The 23,331-nt window shown below is 39.4% G+C and overlaps 1 protein-coding gene across 1 annotated transcript in view; it reads left to right on the forward strand.

Annotated features, from left to right (window-relative positions):
- Nucleotides 1–23,331, forward strand: part of TBC1D9 (TBC1 domain family member 9) — a 125,113-nt gene that overhangs the window by 19,863 nt on the left and 81,919 nt on the right. The gene's annotated exons all lie outside the window — the stretch shown is intronic.

The following is a 23,331-nucleotide window of genomic DNA, read 5'->3' on the forward strand; positions in this document are numbered from 1 at the left end:
TTTAACTTTTCAGTAGAATGTAAACTTTTCAGGAGCATCTAGGTGACACAGTGGATAGAGCTCCAGCCTTGAAGTCAGGAGGACCTGAGTTCAAATTTGGCCTCAGACACTTTTCACTTAACTAGCTATGTGACCCTAGGCAAGTCACTTAACCCCATTGCTTCACCAAAAAGCAAAGGGAAAAAAAAGAATGTAAATTTCTCAGGAGCATTAATTGGTTCCTTCATTTTTTTTGGTCTTTGTTTTTTCAGAGCCTAAGAGGATGGCTTGGGCATACATAGTGGGTACTTAATCACTGTTTGTTGAATTGAAGTGCCTATGAAATTAGGATACCAATACTTCCATGACCCCCACTGTCCAGGGTTTTTGTGAGGAATCCACTTTCTAAAGCCTAAACAATTATTTAAGTATATTATTGTATTGCCTGTGATTGCATCAAAAAGGGGGCGCATTTCCAGCTTATGAAAAGCTTCATCTTTAGCTCGGGTACAGCAGCCAAGTTTCCACCATGAAGTGTAAATAATTCCCCATGTAATTCAAAGATTACCCAAATTTGTGAGAAATAATTCTGTTTCTCCTCACAACAGCAATGAATTCTTTGACCTGGATAGCAGCCAACATTCCTGACCAACGTTACCAAAGGTATCTTAGTTTGTAGAACGGAAAGAACGTTTTAAAAGGGTGTACCCAGTGACCTTTGTAATCACTGCACTGTGCTTATTTCCGTCAGGTCTTTGTAGCCCCAAATTCAAGATTAACATTAGACGTGTAGAATCTTATTCTTTTATTTTTAGTTTTTTGGATGCCAGCCAGTAATCAGAATGACTCCCTATATGGCATCTGAAAGTATATATATTTTTTAAATAGATGCACGTGGATTGCAATCTTTTTTCTTCTCCAATTAGAGGGGTTTTTTTAACATTGAATGTGGAAAAAGATTATAATTAAAAGGGGATAACATTGCTTTCTGGACCTTTGTGTAAAGATGTGTAAGCATGTGTTCTAAAAGGAGTAAATGTTCTTTTGTAAAAGGTTGTTAACCAAGCATCAAGTTTGTCCTAATCTATGAGCTGAAATAATTGTTTTACATATGAGAATTAAAATGGTTAGTATTTAATCATAGACTTCTAGAATCCAGAAACTCCAGAAATAATTTAGGGGTTCTTTCCCATCTTGGTGAAGCATGAAGTCCACCATGCACATTCTAACACAATCCCTAACAAGGTCAATCGAGCCTCTGTTTCAATATCTACAGTACAAGGAACTTTGAGAGACCACCATTTTATTTTTATATTGTTCTAGTTGCTAAAATAACCATCATTGTAACTTCTACCCATTAATCTTCCTCCTACTCTTTTAGAGCCAATATGGTCCAATCTAATCCTTTTGTTACTGAACAACTCTTGCAATCAAAAATGTCAAATAAAATTGGAAAATCCTACAGATATTTCAAGATGGTGAGCTTGTTTCCCCAAAACTTTTTCTTCTCCAGGCTAAACACTCCCCACATCCCTAACATTTCCTCAGATAATTTGTTGTTGTTCAGTTGTTTCATTTGTGTCTGACTTTCCCTGCTGCCATTTTGAGGTTTTCTTGGCAAAGATGTGGAGTGCTTTCCATTGCCTTCTCCAACTCATTTTATAGATCAGAAAATGAGGCAAACAGGGTGAGGTGACCTACGCAGGGTCACATAGCTAGTAAGTGTCAGGGGCCCGATTTGAACTCAGGAAGATGAGTCTTCCTTGACTCCAGACCTGGTGCTCTATCTACTGTACCACCTAGCTGCCCATGAGATTTGAACTCAGGTCTTCTTGACTCTGGGCCTGGTGCTCTATCCACTGTGCCACTTAGCTGCCTCCTTAGATAACTTATGGCATGGTGGGAAAAAATTGCTGTGGACCAAATCAGATTTGCTTTCCATTCCCCGCTTGAAATTTTTTTTTCATCAAGCAACTTAACCCAAGGCAGGTTCTACTTATTTGTAAAATGGGGACAGAATTGTGCTACTCACCTTGCAGAGTTGTGGCTAAGAGAATGCAATAATGATACGAATTGTTGTCCATTCCCCTACCACTGTCAGACCCTCTCCTTTGGATGCATTATTGTTGGGTAGCAGCTCTTTTAAAATAAAACAATCTGAACATGCATTCCTAAAACTTAAAAAATGAAATGAAAACACAGGGCTGATAGGGCAAATGGCAATAGAGAGACATTCACCAGTGACATGTTGAAAAAAAAAAAAGAAAGGAATCTGATAAAAATGGTGGCACCATTTCAGACATGTTAAATGGCTAAGAAATTCATAAATTTTATAGTAAATAGTTACATAGTGACCAATACCTTGGGCTAGCAAAGCGAATTGAGTCTGAGCAAGAAGGCAGGGCCAGCAACACGGACCTAGACCTCAAGCTCTGGTGGAAGGTGGAGAGGACTGAATAGCCCATAGCTCCTACTGCACTAGAAGATATACAATAAATATGGCAGCAGCACTTTATCCTGACAAAGATCCAATGTTTGCTTGTGGAAATGGGCATCCAGAGGGATACAGCTTGTGAATAATTGTAAAGTGGTATCATTTTCTGTGTTCTTTTATGGTTTTTTGACAAGGAAAAGCAAATACAAAATTCATGTTATGCTCAACTAATTTCCTTATTAGTCAGGTTCAAAGAACAAGTATTACAGTAGAACTGATTGTACTCTTAGATAGGCCTAACCTTGGGGTGGGGAACCTGCAGTCAAGGCCACATGTGGCCTTCTAAGTCCTTGGGTGCAGCCTTTTGATGAGTCCAAGCTTTATAGAACAAATCCTTTTATTAAGGGAATTTGTTCTATGAAGTTTGGATTCAGTCAAAGGCTGTACTTGAGGACCCAGAGGGTTACATGTGGGGGTCGCAGATTCCCCACCCCTGGCCTGACCAGTACAGTGAATCAAGTACCTCGCCTGTTCTGGACACTTTTATCCATCAATATATCTTCAGAGCTCAATAGCCTTTCCATTCATTGTTGACTCTGCCAAGCTCACAGTCCTCAAAATGATGACTTCCTGGGGCAACCTCCAAAGATGAAGTAATATAGAATTCAGGGCAAATATCTATAATCAAAGGATTTAGAATTGGAAGAGACAAATAGAGTTATCCAATTACTTATTCCAAGTGAATAAGATGCTGTTTATTTCTTCCTTAATAAGAAGTCTCCTTGATAATTATTTGAGTCACTTTTTTTCCCTGTTCCACAAAACATTTTCCTAAGTACGGATAAAAATGTGTTTGTTTAGCAAGGATGGGCCTTGCTAAATTCCCATTTGTGTCCAAATGCAGTGTTGAGTATATATTTGTATTAGGGACTCAAATATTTAATAACTAGCATTTCTATAATGCTTTAAGATTTATAAAGCATTTTATAAATAATGACTCATTTGAACCTCACAATAAAACTCTGAGGAGTATGTGCTCTTATCTCCATTTTGCAATTGAAGATGAGGAAACTGAGTCCAGGAGAAGTTTAATAACTTTCACAGGGACATATTGCTAGTGTCTGAAATCAGGTCTTCTTCTATCCATTCTGTCCATCAACAAATAATTGTTGAATGGAATAAAATGGGGTTTATCCTTTGGGAGAAAATGAGCATTCTGTACTTTTAAAGGAACATTTGGAATATGAAAGAAAAAGAAATAGAAAATATGATAGAGATTCAAGGATAATCAGAGCTAAAAGACCCCATAGAGTCAATCCTATCTGATTTAATTTTTTTATCAATTCTTTTATTCCTAATTTATCATTCATTTGAACATTCTTCATAAATTTTAAGTTCCGTAATTATAATAATATAATATAATAATAATATTAATTGATAATAATTGTTATTATTTCCCTTCCTTCTATCCCTTCCCTACCCACTAACAAGGCAAACAATGTATCAATTATACATGTGAAATCAGGCAAAATATTTCAATATTAGCTACATTGAAAAAATAAAGTAAGAAAATTATTCTTCAATTTGCAATCAGTTCTCTCTTTTGAGGTAGATAACATTTTTCATCCTGGCTCCTTTGGAATTGTCTTGGATCTTTGTATTTATCAGAATAGCCAAGTTGATCATCATTAGAACATTGCTGCTAGTGTACGCAATGATCTTCTGGTTCTTCTCACTTCACTTTGCATCAGTTCATACAGATCTTGCCATGTTTTTCTGAAACCACTCCCTCTTCATTTCTTACAGCACAATAGTACTCCATCGAAATCTTATGCCAAAACTTGTTCAGCCATTCCTCAATTAATGGGCACCCTCTCAATTTCCAATTCTTGGCACCCACAAAAAGAGCAGCTAAAAATATTTTTACACATAGGTCCTCTTTTCTTTTTTCTTTGATCTCCAACTGCCTGTTCATAAACTCTGACCTTTGTCAATTGGGAGATGGCTCTTATCTTTATAAATTTGACTCAGTTGTCTATATATTTGAGAAATGTTTGATATTACTTCATTGTCTATGGTACCTTTTAACACAATGTAGTTTCCCTGATTGTCTCTTTTAATTGGGTCTATTTGTGTTTTTGCTTTGTCTGGGATCATGATTGCTACTTTTGCCTTTTATATTTTGGCTGAAGCATAATAGATTTTACTTAAACCCTTTATTTTAATTCTATGTATGTCTTTCTGTTTCAGGTGTCTCTTGTACAAAACATATTGTTGGATTCTGTTTTCCAATCCATTCTGCTATCTGCTTCTGTTTTATGGATGAGCTTATCTCATTCACATTCATGGTTATGATTACAGTGTATTTCCTTCCATCCTATTTTCTTCTGTTTATCCTTCTCTCTCTCTCTCTCTCTCTCTCTCTCTCTCTCTCTCTCTCTCTCTCTCATATATATATATATATATATAGATAGATAGATATAGATATAGATATAGATAGATATACAGATATAGATATAGATAGATATAGATATAGATATATATACTGTCCCTCCTCTAAAGTCTGTTTTGTTTCCAACTCCTGCCTCCCTTAATCTGCCTTCCCTTTTATCTCCCTTCTCCCATATCTATTATTCTCTTCCCCTCCTACTTCCCTATCCAGTAAGATAGATTTCTATCTTCTATCTGAATGTGTATGTCTCTTTCCTCTTTGAACCAATTCATATGAGAGTGAGGTTCAAACATTGATCCCATCCCCTCAATTTTCCCTTCTACTATAAAAGCTCTTCCTTGCACACCTTTTTAGTGAGGCAATCGGGGTTAAGGGACTTGTCCAAGTTCACACAGCTAGGAAGTGTCAAGTGTCTGAGGCTGGATTTGAACACAGGTCCTCCTGACTCCTGGACTGGTACTCTATCCACTGCATCACCTAGCCACCCCCCCTTTTTTTCATAACTCTTATATGTGAGAAAAATTTCCCCATTCTACCTCTCCCCTTCCTGTTCTCCCGGTGCATCCTTCTTTCTCACCCCTACTTTTTTTTTTTAGGTCATCCCAACATAATCAGCTTCACCCATGCCCTCTGTATATAGACTAACTGCCCTAATAATGATAAAGTTCTTAGGGGTTTATCATCTTCCCATGCAGGAATATAAACAATTTAACTTTTAGATTCCTTTATAATTATTCTTTCATATTTATTTACCTTTTTATGTTTCTCTTGAGTCTTCTGTCTGAATGTCAACTTTTCTATTTAACTCTGGTCTTTTTATCAGGAATGCTTGGAAGTTTTCTATATCATATCTATTTTTTCCCCTGAGGGATTATGTTCAGTTTTGCTGGGTAGGTAATTCTTGCTTGTAATCTTAGCTCTTTACCTTCTGAAATATCATATTCCAAGTGTTCCAATCTGTTAATGTAGAAGCTGCTAAATCTCATGTTATCCTGACTGTAACTCCATGATATTTGAATTCTTTCTTTCTAGTTCCTTGTAGTACTTTCTCCTTGACCTGGGAGCTGTGGAATTTGGCTATAATATTCCTAGTAGTTTTCATTTTGGTATCTCTTTCACTAGGTGATTGGTAGATTCTTTCATTTTCTATTTTATCCTCAATCTAAGATATCAGGTCAATTTTCCTTTATAATTTCTTGAAATATGATGTCTAGCTTCTTTTTTTTTTAAATCATGGCTTTTAGGTAGTCCAATAATTCTTAAATTATCCCTCCTGAATCTATTTTCCAGGTCAGTTGTTTTTCAAAGGAGATTTCACATTTCTTATTTTTTTAATTCTTTTTTTACCTTTTTTTTATTGTTTCTTAAAATCTCATGTAGACAATAGCTTCCACTTGCCCAATTCTAATTTTTAAAAAATTGTTTTCTTCAATGAGTTTTTGTACATCTTTTGCCCTTTGGCCTATTCTGCTTTTTAAGGAGTTCTTTTTTTTTGTGAAGCAATCAGAGTTAAGTGACTTAGAGCTAGTAAGGGGTTAGCTGCCCCAAGGAGTTCTTTTCTTTAATGAATTTTTGTGCCCCTTTTACCATTAGGCAATTCTGTTTTTTAAGGTGTTATTTTCTTCGATAATTTTTGGACCCTGATGTCACACACCTCTGCTTGAGATTTCCTAAGTTGTCTTAGGCTGGAAAAAGTAATGTCTCCCTCTGACCCTTTGTTGACTCTATTGATACAAAATTTGATTTGAGGCATTATTTTAAAGTTGTTTGGAAGGGAATGTTGGGAGAGTTCATCTGGGTCCAGGCCTGCATGCCCACATTTTGGCTCCACCACTCCCATTACTTCCCATCTGATTTAATTCAATTCAACAAACATTAACTAAGTGCCAGGCCTTGTGAAAAACAAAGACAAAAATTGAATAGTCCTTGCCTTGAGGGAATGTACATCCTACTCCCCTTCAAAAATAACCCTTACAGGGGGCAGCTAGGTGGTGCAGTGGATAGAGCACTGGCCCTGAAGTCAGGAGGACCTGAGTTCAAATTCGGCCTCAGACCAAACACTTGACACTTACTAGCTGTGTGACCCTGGGCAAGTTACTTAACCCCAGTTGCCTAAAAATTAAAAAAAAAAAAAAGATTTCATTGGGGCAGCTAGGTGGCGCAGTGGATAGAGCTCCAGCCTTGGAGTCAGGAGGATCAGAGCTTAAATCCAGCCTCAAACACTTGAGACTAGCTGTGTGACCCTGGGCAAGTCACTTAATCCCAAGTGCCTCTCCAAAAAAAAAAAAATACCCCTACAGATGATGACCAAGGTTCATTTTGAAGGGTAGCCTTCTAATCTTCAAGGCAGTCTGTTCCATAGTTGGATTTGCTTTTTCTTTAAACAAAAATTCTTTTCAAAAAGTTTTCTTTCTCAAACTTCCTTAGTAATTTGGTTCTCTGGCCTCCTTTCACATACCAGATATTATTTCCCCACCTTCAATTTCTCTCATGCAGGTACATTCTCAGAAGCTGCTTGTTATAGCACATGGTGGTCAGGCCCTTGCCGTCTCTGTTGCCCTTCAGGATATATATTTTTTTTTAGTTCATTGGGCACTAGTGAGGAACTTCCTTTACTACTGTAGATTGACACTCTTTCTGCAACTTAGCTTCTTTTTTTCTTTTAAAAAATACTTTTTGGGGGACAGCTAGGAGGTGCAGTGGGTAGAGCACCGGCCCTGGAGCATTCAAATCCAGCCTCAGACACTTACTAACTAGCTATGTGACCCTGGGCAAGTCACTTAACTCCTATTACTTCCAAATGTAAAAAAAATGCTTTTTAAAAATTATCATGAACATAGCAATCATCAATCACTGATCCAAGCGGTGACTAATCATGACTTCAGGAGTGTAATTATGAAACGGGCTTTCCACTCCTTAGCAGAGAAGAGATGAAGAGGTGCAGAATGAGGCATCCTTTTACTTAGATGATTTTCTGGGCACTGAGTGAGAGGTCAGAGGACTTACCCAATTTCACACAATCAATATTCTTAAACTTTAGCATCTAAAGCTGAATGCAGTATGCCCCATGTGGTCTGATCATATGGAGAAACCATGCCATCCCTTATCTAGACACTTTTACTTTGATGAAAACAGCCTAAGATTGTATTTAACTTTTTGGGGCAGCTACATGACACTATTGCCATGTGGTCAATTAAACCACCGAGGGCTTTGCCCACCTAGATCGCTCTCAGTCTGTTCACTCCAATTCTGTATTTGAACAATCAATTTTTGATTCTGTGTTAGATCCTGGGATTTAAAGCTTTTGCAGGCCTATGGAGACTAGCTAAGCGAATCTCTTCGCTTTAAAGATGGAGAAGCTGAGGCCCAGAGGGGGATCTGACTTGCCTCTAGTTCCTCAGATAGAAATTTTCACCCTGTTGGTTTCAGCCTTATCAAGAGCTTTGGGGATCTTAATTCTTTCTCCCAGGAAGTTACGTCTCTCCCAGTTTGGTGGGAGCTTCAGATCCGATGAGCATGCCATCTATGTATTCATCTACACTGTTTGATTTTTAAAATGGTGAGGAAAACCAGGACCAAGTGCAGAATTCTGTTCAGGGCGGACTTCAGTCAAATTTGGATTTGGATTCAGTCAAAGGGCCTTTTCAGGACCTAGGAGGCCACAAGTGGCCTCGAGGCTGTAGGTTCCCCACCCCTGGAGCCAGTTCTAACTAGCAAGCTAATTGTGAAATTTATTAAATTTTCATGGTGGGCATTGACACCCAAAGAATCAAAATCTCTACAAATCAGGGCTTGATTTATTGTTCTGTGCATCATCTGGACTTAAGAAAATATTGTTAATAATGCGGATTAATTTAAATGTGTTTATGCATTGAAATCAATGGAATCAACTTAGATTTTTTTCACCCTTATCTTCTTCTGTTATCTAAATGACTTCAAAGAAGTCTTTTATTTATGGTGCAAAGAAAGTTTTTCAGATACTTTTTTTTGCAAGTAACATGTTTCTGTAAGAATAGGGTACTCTATTTTTGTGGGGGTTTTTTTGTGTTTGGTCTGTTTCTTTCACAACATGACTAATAATGGAAATGTTTATGCAATTGCATGTATATAACCTATATTAAATTGCTTACCATCTCACAGAGGGGAGGGTGAGGGAGGAAGGGAGAATTTAGAACTCATTTTTCAAAAAAAGGAATGTTAAAAATTGCTTTTACTTGTAATTGGGGGAAAAATAGAATACTGTTTTTTGAAAAGGTGCTCTAATTGTAACACTTTCCCTTTTTTGGGTACATTGTGTCTTTTTTTTTTTAAATCTTGACAACAGGGGGCAGCTAGGTGGCTCAGTGGATAGAGAGAGTACCATCCCTGGAGTCAAGAGGACCTGAGTTCAAATCCGACCTCAGACACATAACACTTACTAGCACTTAGTGGCCCTGGGCAGGTCACTTAACCCTATTGCCTAACAAAAACAAAAACCAAAAAAAAAAATCTTGACAACAAATAAAGAAAATTGTCTCTCTCGCCCAACTAGATCATAAAGGGACAGATGTTGTGATTAGGAGAAATGCTTTCTTTTATACTTATTTCCAAGGTTGCTTTAAGAACACGATAGTCTATCTAGTAAATTTAAGCTCTTTAAAGACAGATACTGTTTCTGGTCCTCAAATGTGGGTGTTTAGCACAGTGCCTTGCCACTTGGTAGGTACTTAATAAGTAACTTAAGCACCACCCTCTAATAACTTGGGCACCTCACAGTGCCCAAGTTTCTCTTTCTAAGGTGTGGGTTGTATTAAGTATTGCTAACTACTTCAAAAGTCTGTGAAGTTAAGTGAAAATATTAACTATTAAAAAATGGTTTGGGCTAAACGTCCCATAGTGCGGTCCAACTAGGGTGTTATATAAAATATAAGTGATTTAATTAAATTGCATAGTACAAAGGTTCCTTCCACTCCCCTCACTTTTCCCTAAAGGGTTAGATGTCATATTTAGAGAATGTTTCATATCACATGTAGGTTCTCCTCATGCCAACAAACTACTTCTTGGAAATTTTGGCTAAGAAGGCTTGAAAAACACCTCTCCTTGAAGTAGCTTCAGGTTTCTGATATCTAAGAAAGAATCTCCATTAGCATTCCTTTCAAGAGATCTTGAAGGAAACAATTCACATTCTGGTACCTACAATCAACAGCAGAAATCCTGACAGCTAAACAAAGGGTGAAGGTTTTCCAGAATGTACTAATAAGACGGTGACATTCCTGAATAGCTTATTTTCAAATTGTTTTCTCCTAATCATAACATTGGCTCACTTGTGATTGAGTTGCATGTGAGAAATCCGTCTTCTTGAACTGTTATCAAAATTCAAAAGAGACATAATGCAACCAAGAGAATGGAGGGACTCTCTGAAGCTGGGAAGCAGGTGCATGTTCACAGCTCTGAGCCAGCCCTTTCTGTTCTGTTGGGTGTTTTTCTGGTCTTGCTTACTTGCCTTTGCATCGACTGCAGTATACTTCTCTATATTCATTTCTTATAGCATAGCGATATTCCATTACATTTGTGTTCCACAATTTGTTTAACCATTCCCTAGTCAATAAGCATCTATTTAGTTTCCAATTCTTTGCTATATGTTGACTTTCTTTTTAGTGGCCTCATTGGGAAAAAAGCCTAGGAATGGAATTTCTGGGTCAAAGAATATGGGTAGTTTAGTCACTTTACCTAATTACAAATTGATTTCTAAAATGGTTGTATGGGTTTCAGAGGTCCCTGGTCAGTAGATCTTTCTTACCAAAACTTCTGCGGCAATGACTACAGAATTCCCATCTTTTGCTATCTTTGCCAATTTACCTGTGAGAGACGTAAAACCTCAGGGTTGTTTCGATTGCTTTTTCTTATTAGTAATTTAAAGTGTTCTTTTCAAATGGTTGTTAATGGTTTGCAGTTCTTTTGAGAAGTATTTGCTCATATCTTTTGACCACTTATCCAGTATCTCCTTTTATTTTTTTAAAGACTTTGTTACCTTTTCTATTACTCATTCTTACTCTCCTCTGCCTCTCCCTGGATCTCTCTGTTAAAGCTATCCCTACACATAAGCTATCTCTTTATCAAAGAATAAAACAGGGGACAAAACAGTCGAGCAAAACTGGCTAAGATAGCAAAAAGGGGGGGGGGGTTTACTGATATTATGTGCATTGTGCCATACAGATCCCTCCCTCCTCTTTAAAGAAGTGGGATGAGGTTCCTTGTTAATATCTCATCTTTGGGGCCAAGCCTAGTCAGATTATGACTAATGTTTTAACTATTCAATTGCACAAACATCAAATGAAAATCAAAATTAATGCAAATTAGAAAACCAAAGGTCTAGCAGAGGTCAAACAGTGGCCTGAAGGATTTGAGGGAGAAGAGATTGATACTCTCTGGCAGAATCAGGGAAGGCTCCATGGAGGAAGTACCTGGCCTGGGCCTTGAACTAGGAGAAGGATTGGGTTGGGAAATGGGAAAATCCACAGGAGGTGACATCTGGCACCATAGCAAAGGGGCCAGGGCAATGAGAAGAAACCGTGGTCCTATTTGAGTGAAACACAGAATGATCAAAGCAGAGATGGTCACTCGTGGGGTATGTTGGGAGGGGATTTGTGAACAGGTATGGGTTGGACTATATGGCCTCTGTGTTCCCTTCCAACTCTGAAGTTTCATGATAGCTGAAACGGAGAGAGATGGGGAGAGAGTCTGGGACAGGAATAAATGGCAGGGCCTTTGTGGGTTTTCCTTACCTTTATATAGACTGCAAAACAACAATATGACAGTAAAGATCCCAAGTGAAAATTGAGGATGAACACTTCATTCATCTTGTTTTTTCTAGTGTTTGGGAGTTATAAACAAACACAGCACCTGCAAATCTTTTCACTGACAAAATAATAGCAAACATTTATATAGGGGTTTAAGGTTTACAAAATCCTTTAGCTACATTTACTCATTTGAGTCTCACAAACCCCCAAGCATAGTTCCTGTTTTAGAGGAAAATAAGAGTCAAATGATGCTAGTGAACTGGGGCTTTTGTTGTTGAGTCATTTTAAATTTGTTTCCTAATCTTCTTGACCCCATTTGGGGTTTTCTTAACAGAGATACAGGAGTGGTTTGCCATTTCCTTCTCTAGCTCATTTTACAGATGAGAAAACTGAGGCAAACAGGGTTAAATGATTTGCCCAGGGTCATTCAGCTAATAAGTGAGGCCAGATTTGAACTTAGGAAGATCAGTCGTCCTGATTCCCAGCCCAGTACTCTGTCCACTTTGCCACCTAGCTGCCCTAACTAGGGATTTACCATATAGCTTTTAGGAGTATTTTGCTCCATTTTGCCTTTCCCATGTATATTGGTATACTGTAAAGAGCAATGGACTTAGTTTCAGTGACAGGGGAGAATGGTGGTACCATTGATAGAGTTGGAGAAATTAGCAACAGGGGAAAGATTGGAGGTTTTTCATGTTGATCTCGATCATCTAGTTAGAAATGTTAAGGAGACAGTAGAAAATGGGCTGGGTGCTCAGAAGAGGGGTGAAGGCTCTCTGTGTATATGGATTTGGAATTTGGAAGTAATCAAAGGGAATAATTGAAGCCATAAAAGTGGGTGAATTCACCTAAAAGAGAAAGTGCAGATGGAAGTCTGCACCTCTTCCGGTATAGCACAGACTCTTTCAATTGTAATCGATTTGTGTTTGAAAAATAAAATGCTGCATCATTGACATCCCAATAAAAACCAGTTCCCATGCTTTTTGGCAGGAAGTTTTCGATGAGGATGAACATGGCATCAGGGTCAGCTAGTGTACTGATGATAAATTGTTCAACTTAAAGACTATAGGCCAAGACTGCTGTGGAGGAGTGTGGGTGCATGGTTTTCTGTTTGCAGACATTGTGCACTCAGTGCGGCCTCTGAAGCTGAGATCCAACAAAGTATGGATTCATTCTCTGCTGTTTATGCTAGTTTTGGCCTAACAATTAACATAAAAAAAAAACAGGTGCTCCATCAGCCACCACCACACTATCAATTACAGCAAATGGAGAAGTTTTGAACGTTGTGGATAAGTTCACTTACCTGGGTGGTGTACTTTCCAGGGGTATACTCATTGATGATGAGGTTGGTGCACACATTGCCAGAGCTAGCTTGGTGTTTGGGAGGCTACGAAGGAAAGTATAGGAGAAGAGAGGTATTAGGCTGACAACCAAACTGAAAGTCCATAGAGCCGTTGTGCTGACTTCATTGTTGTATGCCTGTGAAAACTGGACAGTATATCAGCCCCATGCCAGGAAACTGAATTACTTCCAACTCAATTGTCTTAGGAAGATTCTGAAGATCACCTGGCAGGATAAGATACCAGACACTGAGGTCCTTTCTCAAACTAAACTGCCGAGCACTGAAACTCTGATTCAGAGAGCAAAACTCCAGTGGGCTGGCCATGTTGTCCCAATGCAAAACATAAACTTGCCAAAAACAGTGTTTTATGGAGAACTCACATAGGGCAAGTGTTCACATGGTGGTCAGAAGAAGCAATACAAGGACACTCTCAAGGTCTTTCTTAAGAACTTTGGAACTGATTGTGTGACATGAGAGACATTGGCACAGGACCACTCAGCATGGTGTGCCCTCATCGGAGAAGGTGCCATGCTGTATGGGCAAAGCAGAATTGAAATAGCTCAAGAGAAATGCAAAATCAGCAAACTTAGAGAATCCACCCCAAAGGTTTACACGGACTATTTGTGCCCAGCCTGTGGTAGAACATTCCGAGCTCATATTGGTCTGATCAGCCACAGTGGGCCACACTGAAAGCTGAGTCTGGCATAGTGCTGTCATTTTGGTCCTCTTCAAAAACAAAGAACAACAACAGTCCAGATAATAATGGAGCACATCCCTGCTATGGTCAATATCAGATCTGCAATTAATGGCTAGAATGAAAAATATTATGGTAAATGCACGCAGGCAGTGTCTCTCCCAGTACTCTCAGAGTACTCTTCTGCCCTGCCAAATTGACATTCCTAAGTGTTCTGACATCCCAGGAAAACTTTTGGCTCTACACATACCCATTTTTTTTTACCAGTTTACCTGAACCTAATTTGAGTGAGGGTGAGCCAAGTTATAATAATAAAAGTGAGTTTAATTAAGGGTGATTATTTTTTACTTGTAATTTTCCATTCTGTTAGAAATAGACAACTTTCCCTTTCTTATGGATCTCCCGAGTAAGGAGTTTGTAAAAAGTTAAGTCAGTCATAGATCATGGGGCATAGAACATCTGATAGAAGAAACCTTAAGAGATTAACTTATTTCACCTTTTCATTTTACAAATGGGGAAAAGTGAGTCCATAGAAGGTGAAGTCAACTTGCCAAGGTCACACAGCTACTCAATGGCAGTGTTCAAGTCTCTTGACTTGCCAGCTTAGGGTTCTTTTCATTACTCACACATTTCAGTAGACATTCAATGGACATTTGGTGATTCCTGAAACTTGTCATATGCCTGTGTTTTAATTCCAAAGAGAGAGGGCGGACGGAGGTATCTTTTCTATTATTGGTGAAGGTGATTCATCTCTTGGAAATGAGAGTGGGTTTCAGATGAGCTACTGAAACCAACACATCATCTTGAAACTGATATACCAGTTCTTTCATTAATGGGAGCTAGCCATCAATTGCATGCAGCTAGGTGGCCCAGTGAATGGAACATTGGGCTTGGAATCAAGAAGACTCATCCTCATGAGTTCAAATCTGGCCTTAGACACTTAGTAGATGTGTGACCCTTTACAAGTCACTTAATCCCGTTTGCCTCAGCTTGCTCATATTTGCAAAATGAGCTGGAGAAGGAAATGGCAAACCACTCCATTATCTTTGCTAAGAAAACCCCAAATGGGGTCACAAAGAGTCAGACACGACTGAAAAAAAATGACTGAATGACAACAAGCCATCAATTTCCAAGAAGGGCCTCCTTTCTCAATTTATATTGACTGCTAACATGATAGGAAATAGTGATGCCTTTAGCTGACGATGATAGGTGACATTTTTATAAGCTTTAAGATGGTACTTTCCAAAGGGCCATTTGATCCTCACATGAAAGTCCTACGAAGTAAGTATTACAGTTATTGTTACTATGAGGTGGAAGAGGCAAGAATCATCCACAGACTCTGTACATCACAACTTAAGAGTCTCCACCACACAGTCTCTCTGAACACAAACCCAGTTTTGGTCTCAAGCTGTTGTTGAGCATGTTTGAGACAAAGATAAAATGGCTTAATAATAGCTTTATTTCCTAGGTGAAAAAAACCTCCAGAAATCTCAGGTATTGTTATACACACACAAATATGTATATATACATATATGTATATGTGCATATATGCACGTTCACTAGTTTCAGTCATACCCGACTCTTTGAGTCCACTTTTGGGGTTTTCTTGGCAAAGAAACTGGAGTGGTTTGCTATTTCCTCCTCTTGCTCATTTTACGGATGAGAAACCTGGGGCAAACAAGGTTAAGTGACTTGCCCAGGGTCACACATATGAAGTATCTGAGGCCAGATTTGAACTCAGGAAAATGTCTTCTTAACTCCAGGCCTTGTGCTCTATCCACTGTGCCACCTTGCTGCCAGGATATATGCATACATGCCGTATTGGAATGGTATGAATGCAGAACCAGTATTGGAAGAAGCATGTGATTGTATACCTTCTGATACTACAGTTACAGGTTTGTGAATTTGTCAGGGACTCATCCCATTCGGCCTGGGACAAATCTAGCTAAAACCTGCAGCTAGCTCTCCACTCTGCTGCTTACCTGTTTTTTTTTTTTACAGGAAATATTTTTAATACTGATAATTTTGTGTGATTATTTTTCAGTGTCTGTTTTGTTTCCTTTCAAAGAGATTTCCTTTTAGTGATGGGGCTTATTTGCAGCATCTCCTGTATCCAGACCATCATTATGTACCCCTGCCTGTGTGGCTGAAAGAAAAGAAGCTCTTGCTTTATTCAGGCTCCAGGCTACATCAGGTGCTCAGCTTGCAACGTCAATGGGACAGCAGGAGGTGCCCAGGGATTTGTTGTAAGATCTGAGCAGCAAATATTAATGGGCTCATGTATGTATGACCTAGATCTGCATACAGAAGTGCTTCTTAAGTTGTATTTTCTGCTGTTGGTTTAGTTGTAAACAAATCCCCACCCTCTCTTCCCCCAGAAAGATAATGATACAGCAGGGGGAAAACCACAGCTTCTCTCTGCAGACTCTCTCCCTTGAGGGGAAATTCTTCAGTACATTTGCACAGCACAGATCTGAGAAGGTCCCAAGACAGGGTTTGTACTGGGAAACACTGGTAAAGATAAATCTTTGCCGTGTTTATTCCCCCTTGAAAAATAACTTCTTGGGGGCAGCGAGGTGGCGCAGTGGATAGAGCACCGGCCCTGGATTCAGGAGGACCTGAGTTCAAATCCACCCTCAGACACATAACACTTACTAGCTGTGTGACCCTGGGCAAGTCACTTAACCCCCATTGCCCAACCAAAAAAAAAAAAACCTTATCTTCCTTCTTAAGAAACTTCAGGGTTTTTTGTTTTGTTTTTTGTCATGTTTGAGTTTTTGGACCAGGGTTGTGATTTCATTGGTGTAAGAAATTCCTGATGAGGAAAGACCTTTCACCAATGCAGATCAGCCCCTTTTTGAGGACCTAAAGTCCCTGGGGTCACAGAGATAGTATGTGTCAAAGGCAGGGCCTGACTCCCAAGGCCTATCTACCTACTCTATCTACCTGCATTACACTATGTTGAATTATTGTTCAGTCTTTTCAATAACCCTGTTTAGGGTTTTCTTGGCAAAGATGCCAGAGTGGTTTTCCATTTCCTTCTCCAGCTCATTTGACAGATGAGAAAACTGAGGCAAACAAGATTAAGTGACTTGCCCAGGGTCACATAGCTAGGAAATGTCTAAGGCTGGATTTGAATTCAGGAAGATGAGTCTTCCTGACTCCAGGTTTGGTACTCTACCCACTGCCCACCTAGCTGCCCAAACAGCAACATGTATGTGACCTTGCATGGCTCAGTAGACAGGGCCCACCTTGGGGTCAGGAAAACCATGAGTTCCTGGACAAATCACTTTACCTCTCCGTCACCCCGAAGCAGCTCTCTCAGACTATGAATTACGGCTCAGGTGGACAGAATGCTGAGGGTTGGCTACGCTAATATACACTAATATAATATACACTAATACTACTCTCCTGTTCTTTGCCACTAAAACTGTTGAGATGCTTCATTGAAGGGTGGAGATGGGTTCTCAGGACATGTCAGGCGAGCACAAGTTCCAGGACTCATTCTTCTGAGACAGATCTAGGCCCCAGTGTCTTTACCTGAAAAATCAGGGTTTGGGACTAGTTGGATCCTGAGGCCTCCCTTCTAGCTCCCAGTCTGTAGTCCTATGATCCTGTGCCCAAGTGTCCAACAGTATCCAGGGATAATGTTGGAGATGTCATTTGACAGGTTTGTACAAAGAACAGGAAGAAGGTTGGTGGAGCAGAGTATGTGAAGAAGAATAGAATATAAGACTAGGAAGGTAGGAAAAGGAAGATGGTAAAGGACTTTAAAAGCCCAACACGGGATTTTATGTTTGATCCTGGAGGTAACTGGCCGCCACTCGAGTTTGAGCAGGTGAGTGCATAGATCGGTAGCTAAGTGGAGAATGATGGTCTGGGGTGGGGAGAGAGGCCAAGTACAGATTGTTGTAATAAGCCAGGCAGGAGGTGATTGTCCGAGGACACTGTGTCAGAGGAGAGACGTGGGGCCTATATGCCAGAAACGTTATGGAGCTGGTGGAATCTTAGGCTTCCCATCATAAAGAGACACTGAAATAAGAAGTTATCAAGGGTGGGGAACCTTAGGCCTCAAGGCCTCATGTGGCGCTGTAGTTCCTCAAGTGTGGCCCTTTGACTGAATCCAAACTTCACACAGAACAAATCCCCATGTGGCCTCAAGGCCGCAGGCTCCCCACCCCTGGTACCCAATCTAGTCCTGTCACTCCTGCACCAGACCCAACTGGCCTCACCACCTCAGCCCAGTGATTCCTGTGCCACAATGAATCTGGTGCCTGACACACTGGTTGAACTGGGGAATTTTATTGTGCCTTTGTTACGTTGAAAACCCTCAGAATACGCACTTGTGATGAACAACGCTGTAGAAACAAATGGATAAGTAGACACCTAGAAGAGCTATATTTAGGACCTCAGTTTGATTTCGTTATTGCAGACAATTAAAGATAGTTTAATGCTATAAATAGCCAACTAGAGCAGCTGCTAAAACAGTACTTTGTGTGGGAAATGATGTTAAGGTTCAGTGTTTTGACAATCATTTCAGATGTGGGAATAGTAAAGCTTTTAGAAATTCTGAGTGGCTTCCCTTTTTTTTTTTTTTAAATAATCTAATCTAAAATTCCCCGGGACAATTTTCCCCCAGTGTAATGCTCTGCCAAAGACGTTGATCCGTTATAGGATCAGCTCTGTCTGCCCAGGAGTCTTGACTTATTTATTAGCCATCATTTAGCATTCCTCATCCTGAAGGGTCTCAGCAATCCTGCATAACTGCTGGTTTCATCAAGCTCTCCCACTGTGGCAGTTAGTACCTGGTAGTTTTTAACTTTGAAAAATCCCCTACATTAATTTGTCTGGATCTCTCCTTTAGTTCTGTCACATTTTACCTTGCAATTTTTTTTCCTGTACTTGTGTTTTCTCAGTAGATTATACGTTTCTTGAGGGCAGGGACTTTCTTCTTCTTTCAGTTTTTGTGTATCTCCAGGCCCTAAGCAAATAGTAAATACTTCATAAGTGTTTCTTGAATGAATGAATTTTATCCCATTTTTTTCCTTACAACAGCCTTGTGATAGCAAATGTTTTTATCTACATTTTACAAACCGGCTGAAAAAGATTTAAGCTACTGATCTGAAGACTCAGAGCTATAATAAGTGGCAGAACTAAGAGAATACCTGTGATCTTGACGTTTTATCATGGCACCATAGCATTTCCATACACAGAGGAGGGTGAAATGATGACATAGTGTGAAAAGTGTTTATGAGGTTACTCTTCCAGAAAGATCACTTCTGTAAATTTATGCAAGAAGGTCACCCTGGGTACTAGAAAACTTGGCCAGCAGATTATAAGCTTCCATTAGGATAGAACCTCCTTGAAGGCAGGGATTATTTTTGTGTTATTGCCTTTATATCTCCAGCACTTAGCAAAATGCCTGGTATATAGTAAGGGCTTAATACATGGTTATTGATTTAGCTGACAGATTGACTAATGGTTTTTCCTAAGCTAGAAAGGATTCACGTATGGTCCTGGAGACAGATTGAGTATTCTATCCAATGACCAGCTCAACTAAATATGGAAAGGTTCATTACCAGTGGGTTGACCAGTAGAAGATGACTTGCCATGGCAACCTACAAAACTAAGATTTTTAAAAATGACTCTCAGACCTCTGAAGCCTCCTTCTGATTTCCTAGTGACATTGTCAGAGTGACATCATGGGGAGTACAGATTGTTAAGAATCATATAGTGAGGGCAGCTAGGTGGCCCTGGAATCAGGAGGACCTGAATTCAAATCTGACCTCAGGCACTTATTAGCAATGTGACCCTGGACAAGTCACTTAACCTTGATTGCCTCAAAAAAAAACCATAATGTTTATGCCATCTGTAAACATTAACAGCTGTTAGCATCTTCAGTGTGAAATGTGTGTCCAGTGCCTATCAGATAACATAATAGCAGCATAAATAATCTAAGAGCTCAACCACATTCGTATTGATATCTGAATGGTACGTGAGATGAGAAGGCAAAAGGAAGGCCAAGCCAAATGGAATGGTGGCTTACGGATTGTCCTTGGATAATGAAGTTGGTAGAACTGGTTTCATTGTGTGTGCAAAAGCAACAAAAACTAAACTTTCTGAGGAATTCCCATCACCTCATGATTGGAATGAGCCAAAAACCCCACCATCACAGTAACTGCAGCATATGTACCAACCTACAGAGAATGAAGAGAGAGGTAGAATAATTTTGTGAAGAACATCCCAACGTGGCTCATCATCGACAAGTCAATCTAGTCAGCCTCAATGTCCCCTCTCAGGGATTCCAGGATGTGAGGAAGATGAAGGAAATGTGTAGGAAGGGCCGGGTTATAAAGGGTTTTGAAAGCCTATGTGCCTGGCACTTGGCAGGCATTGAGTCTTTATTGATCAGTTGATTTTTATATTTGATGTTGGGAGGCGATTGGCCTGGCACATAGTGATTGCTATATGTTTACTGACTGATATACATGTTTGTATGTTGTCTCCCCTGTTAAGACTGTGAGCTCCCCAATTGCCTAATAAAAAAAAAAAGACTGTGGGCTCCTTGACAATAAGGACTATTACCTTTCCTTGTATCTGCAGAGCTTAGCAGACATAGAGTTGTTGGCACTGACTGACTGAAGAGTCATCAGAATACTGATTATTTGAATGGTGGTCAAAATCAATTTCAAATTGTAAGAGTGGGGTAAAGATATGGTGAATAGTTGGAAAGATATCAATCTGACAGAAGGTCAATGACCAAAGATAAAGGCAGAGGGGGAGTGTTGGCTCTCCAAAAGAGACCAACTGGTATTGAGGAGAGAGCAGTCCAAATAAAGGCAACCTGCCTCCTTTCTCTGGGACTTAATAGAGGAAAGGGAGACAGACTGTCCCGGGATGTAGTTGGCCCTTTTTTAGTCTTGTTTTCATTTATATAGATGGAACATTGAACGTGAAAGGTAGTAGATAAGAGAGCCAGCCAGCACCAGGAATGATCTGGGGTAAAAATTTGGAAGGTCTGGGTTAAAAATCTGGCCCCTGACACACACTGGCAATCTGACTCTGGGCAGGTCCCTTAATCTCCTGGAGCCCCAGGCAACTTTCCAAGACCATAAATTGCAAAGAATGTGTTGATTTGCATAGTTAAAGGGAGTTTCTCTTTGGGAACTACTATTACTGATAGTCTTAGGTAGGGGAGGAGGGGAGGCAGTCACTGCTGCTTTCATCATTTCATCATTACTTTGCATCCCTCCCTACTAGTCTTCTCATACTTCTCTGCATTGCTCATTTGGCATTCAATTGTTTGTTTACAAAATCAGCAATTAAAAGGAACCTGCTCTGTGCCTGGTACTGTCTGTCCTGGGCAGTGGGGATACAAAAATGAATTCGTTCTTGTGCACAAGGAGTTCCCACTTTTGCTTGGGAGGAGGGAAGATAGGAAGAGGATGGGTTCAATGTGTAAATAGATAAGTACAAAATATAAATGTAAATGCAAAGTAATTTTGGCCAGGCAGTGGTGGGAAAGACTAATTACTATGGGAATCAGGAACAGATTCTTTTAGAAGGTGGCACAAGTAGAGTCTTGAAGGCAACTGGAAATTCCAACAGGTGGAGGTATGGAAGGCATGCATTCTAGGTATGTGAGAGAGACAAGAGATGGAGTAGGCAGGCTTCTTGGGCAAGAGAGTGTCATAGACTTATGCTTTTGGGAGTATCATTCATTACAACACAGTAATATCCCATTACATCCATACACCATGCTATGGTCCACCATTCTTTGATAACTGGACACATTTTGTTTTCAAATTTCCATGATCACAGATGGTACTATGAATAATCTTGTACACATTGAAATGTCATTGAGGTATAGTCTCAGTAGTGAGGTCTCTGGGTCAAAACATGTTAACAGATTAGTAACTTTTATATCTCAATTCCTCGAGCTTAGAACAACCAACAACAGAGGAATAACTTGCTTGGCCAGGATTTAATCCCAGTTTCTGACTTCTAATGCTCTTACTGGTCTACCACACTCTCATTTCTCATTTTAGATTATTGAATTGGCATCCAATAAAAATCCATCTCATAAGTTAAATGTGAGACTCTGAGCAAGTCACCCCTTCAGTCTGAGCCTCTTTCCTCATCTGTAAAATGAAGGAGCTGAACTTACCCATCTCTGAAGTCTCTTCCAACAATAATACTTTGCATTAGGATTATCTGTGTCTATGAGTAGTTTGGCTGCATAAACTGATTCTTCCTCCTGCCCAACAACCCTCTGATGCAGGAACCGCTGAGTTTGTTGTGAGAGACCAAAAGCAGACCCTGGAGAGGTCTTTTCTTTCTGGGGATGCCTTTTCTGATCACCATCCACCATTTCACTCAACTTCCATAGCTGACTCACATCATACTTCATTCTCTAAAAAGAATATAATGATAGTTATTTGGGAAGATAAGCTTGTGAAATAGAACATTGCTATAAAAGGACCAAGTCATAAAATAAAAGCTTCTTAAAAGTGACATCTCTCATAATAATGCTCAAGGGTACTTTTTAAGGTTCACAGAGAACCTTCCTTACAACAGTGCCAGGAATTGTGAGATCATCCAAGTGGCATCTCCATTTTGCCAATGAGGAAGCTTACTCATCTGCAAAGTCAGACAACTAGTAAGAGGTAGGATGGACCTTAGAACAGAGGTTCTCCAGTCCTAAATGCATAGATCAGAAAACATGGAAAGGACTTTAGAAATTATCTAGTCTGGGGGTTCTTAATCTGTTTTGTGTCAGAGACCCACTTGCCAGTCTGAACACTATGGATCCCTTTTCAGAATTTTTTTTCTTTAATATTCATTTATTTTTAACATGCATTTTTTAAAATGTTGAGCTTTATATTCTCTCTCTCCAGCCCCTCTACCACTTATTGAGAATGTATGTGATACCCATTATACGTGTGAAGTCATGCAAAATATTCTCATATTAGCCATGTTGCGAAAAAAGAAAGAAAGAAAAATAAAGTGGAAAAAAATAGACTTCGGTCACCACTCAGAGTTTATCAGCTGTCTCTCTAGAAGTGGATAGCACTTTTTATCATGGGTCCTTTGGAACTGTCTTGATCAGAGTAGTTAAGTCATTCATAGTTGATCATTGTTATACTATTGCTTACAGGGTACAGTGTTCTTCTGGTTCTGCTCATTATACTCTGCATTAGTCTATACGTTTTCTCAAGTTTTCCTTTTCAGAATAAGTATATAGGATTACAAAGGAAATCAATTATATCAAAAGACAGTTGTTAAAATTTTTTTAAAAGTTCATGTAAGTTCAGAGTAAGGACTGATCTAGTCCAACCCCGTCATTTTACAGGACATTGATTATGAAGCAACTTGACTAAGAACAGACGAGTTGTAAGCATAAGGGATAGAACTTAAAATATGGGTCTTGTGACTAGCACTCTTTCCAATATAAGTGCTGAGGCAAATTTTCCATTTTATGGTTCTGGATTTCTATCTGCCAAATGAATATTTGACTCCAGCTAAGCCTTTGGCAACCATTTCACCTCAACCATCCCACTATTCTTAACAATGATCGCCAGAAGATACTACTAATAAAAGCTCATTTCAATAGCACTAGAAAGTTTACCAATTATTTTCTTCACAAAGGCC

Source organism: Phascolarctos cinereus, unplaced genomic scaffold (genome assembly GCF_003287225.1).
Source record: "Phascolarctos cinereus isolate Bilbo 61053 unplaced genomic scaffold, phaCin_HiC Scaffold_9;HRSCAF=440, whole genome shotgun sequence".
Taxonomy (NCBI): Eukaryota; Metazoa; Chordata; class Mammalia; order Diprotodontia; family Phascolarctidae; genus Phascolarctos; species Phascolarctos cinereus.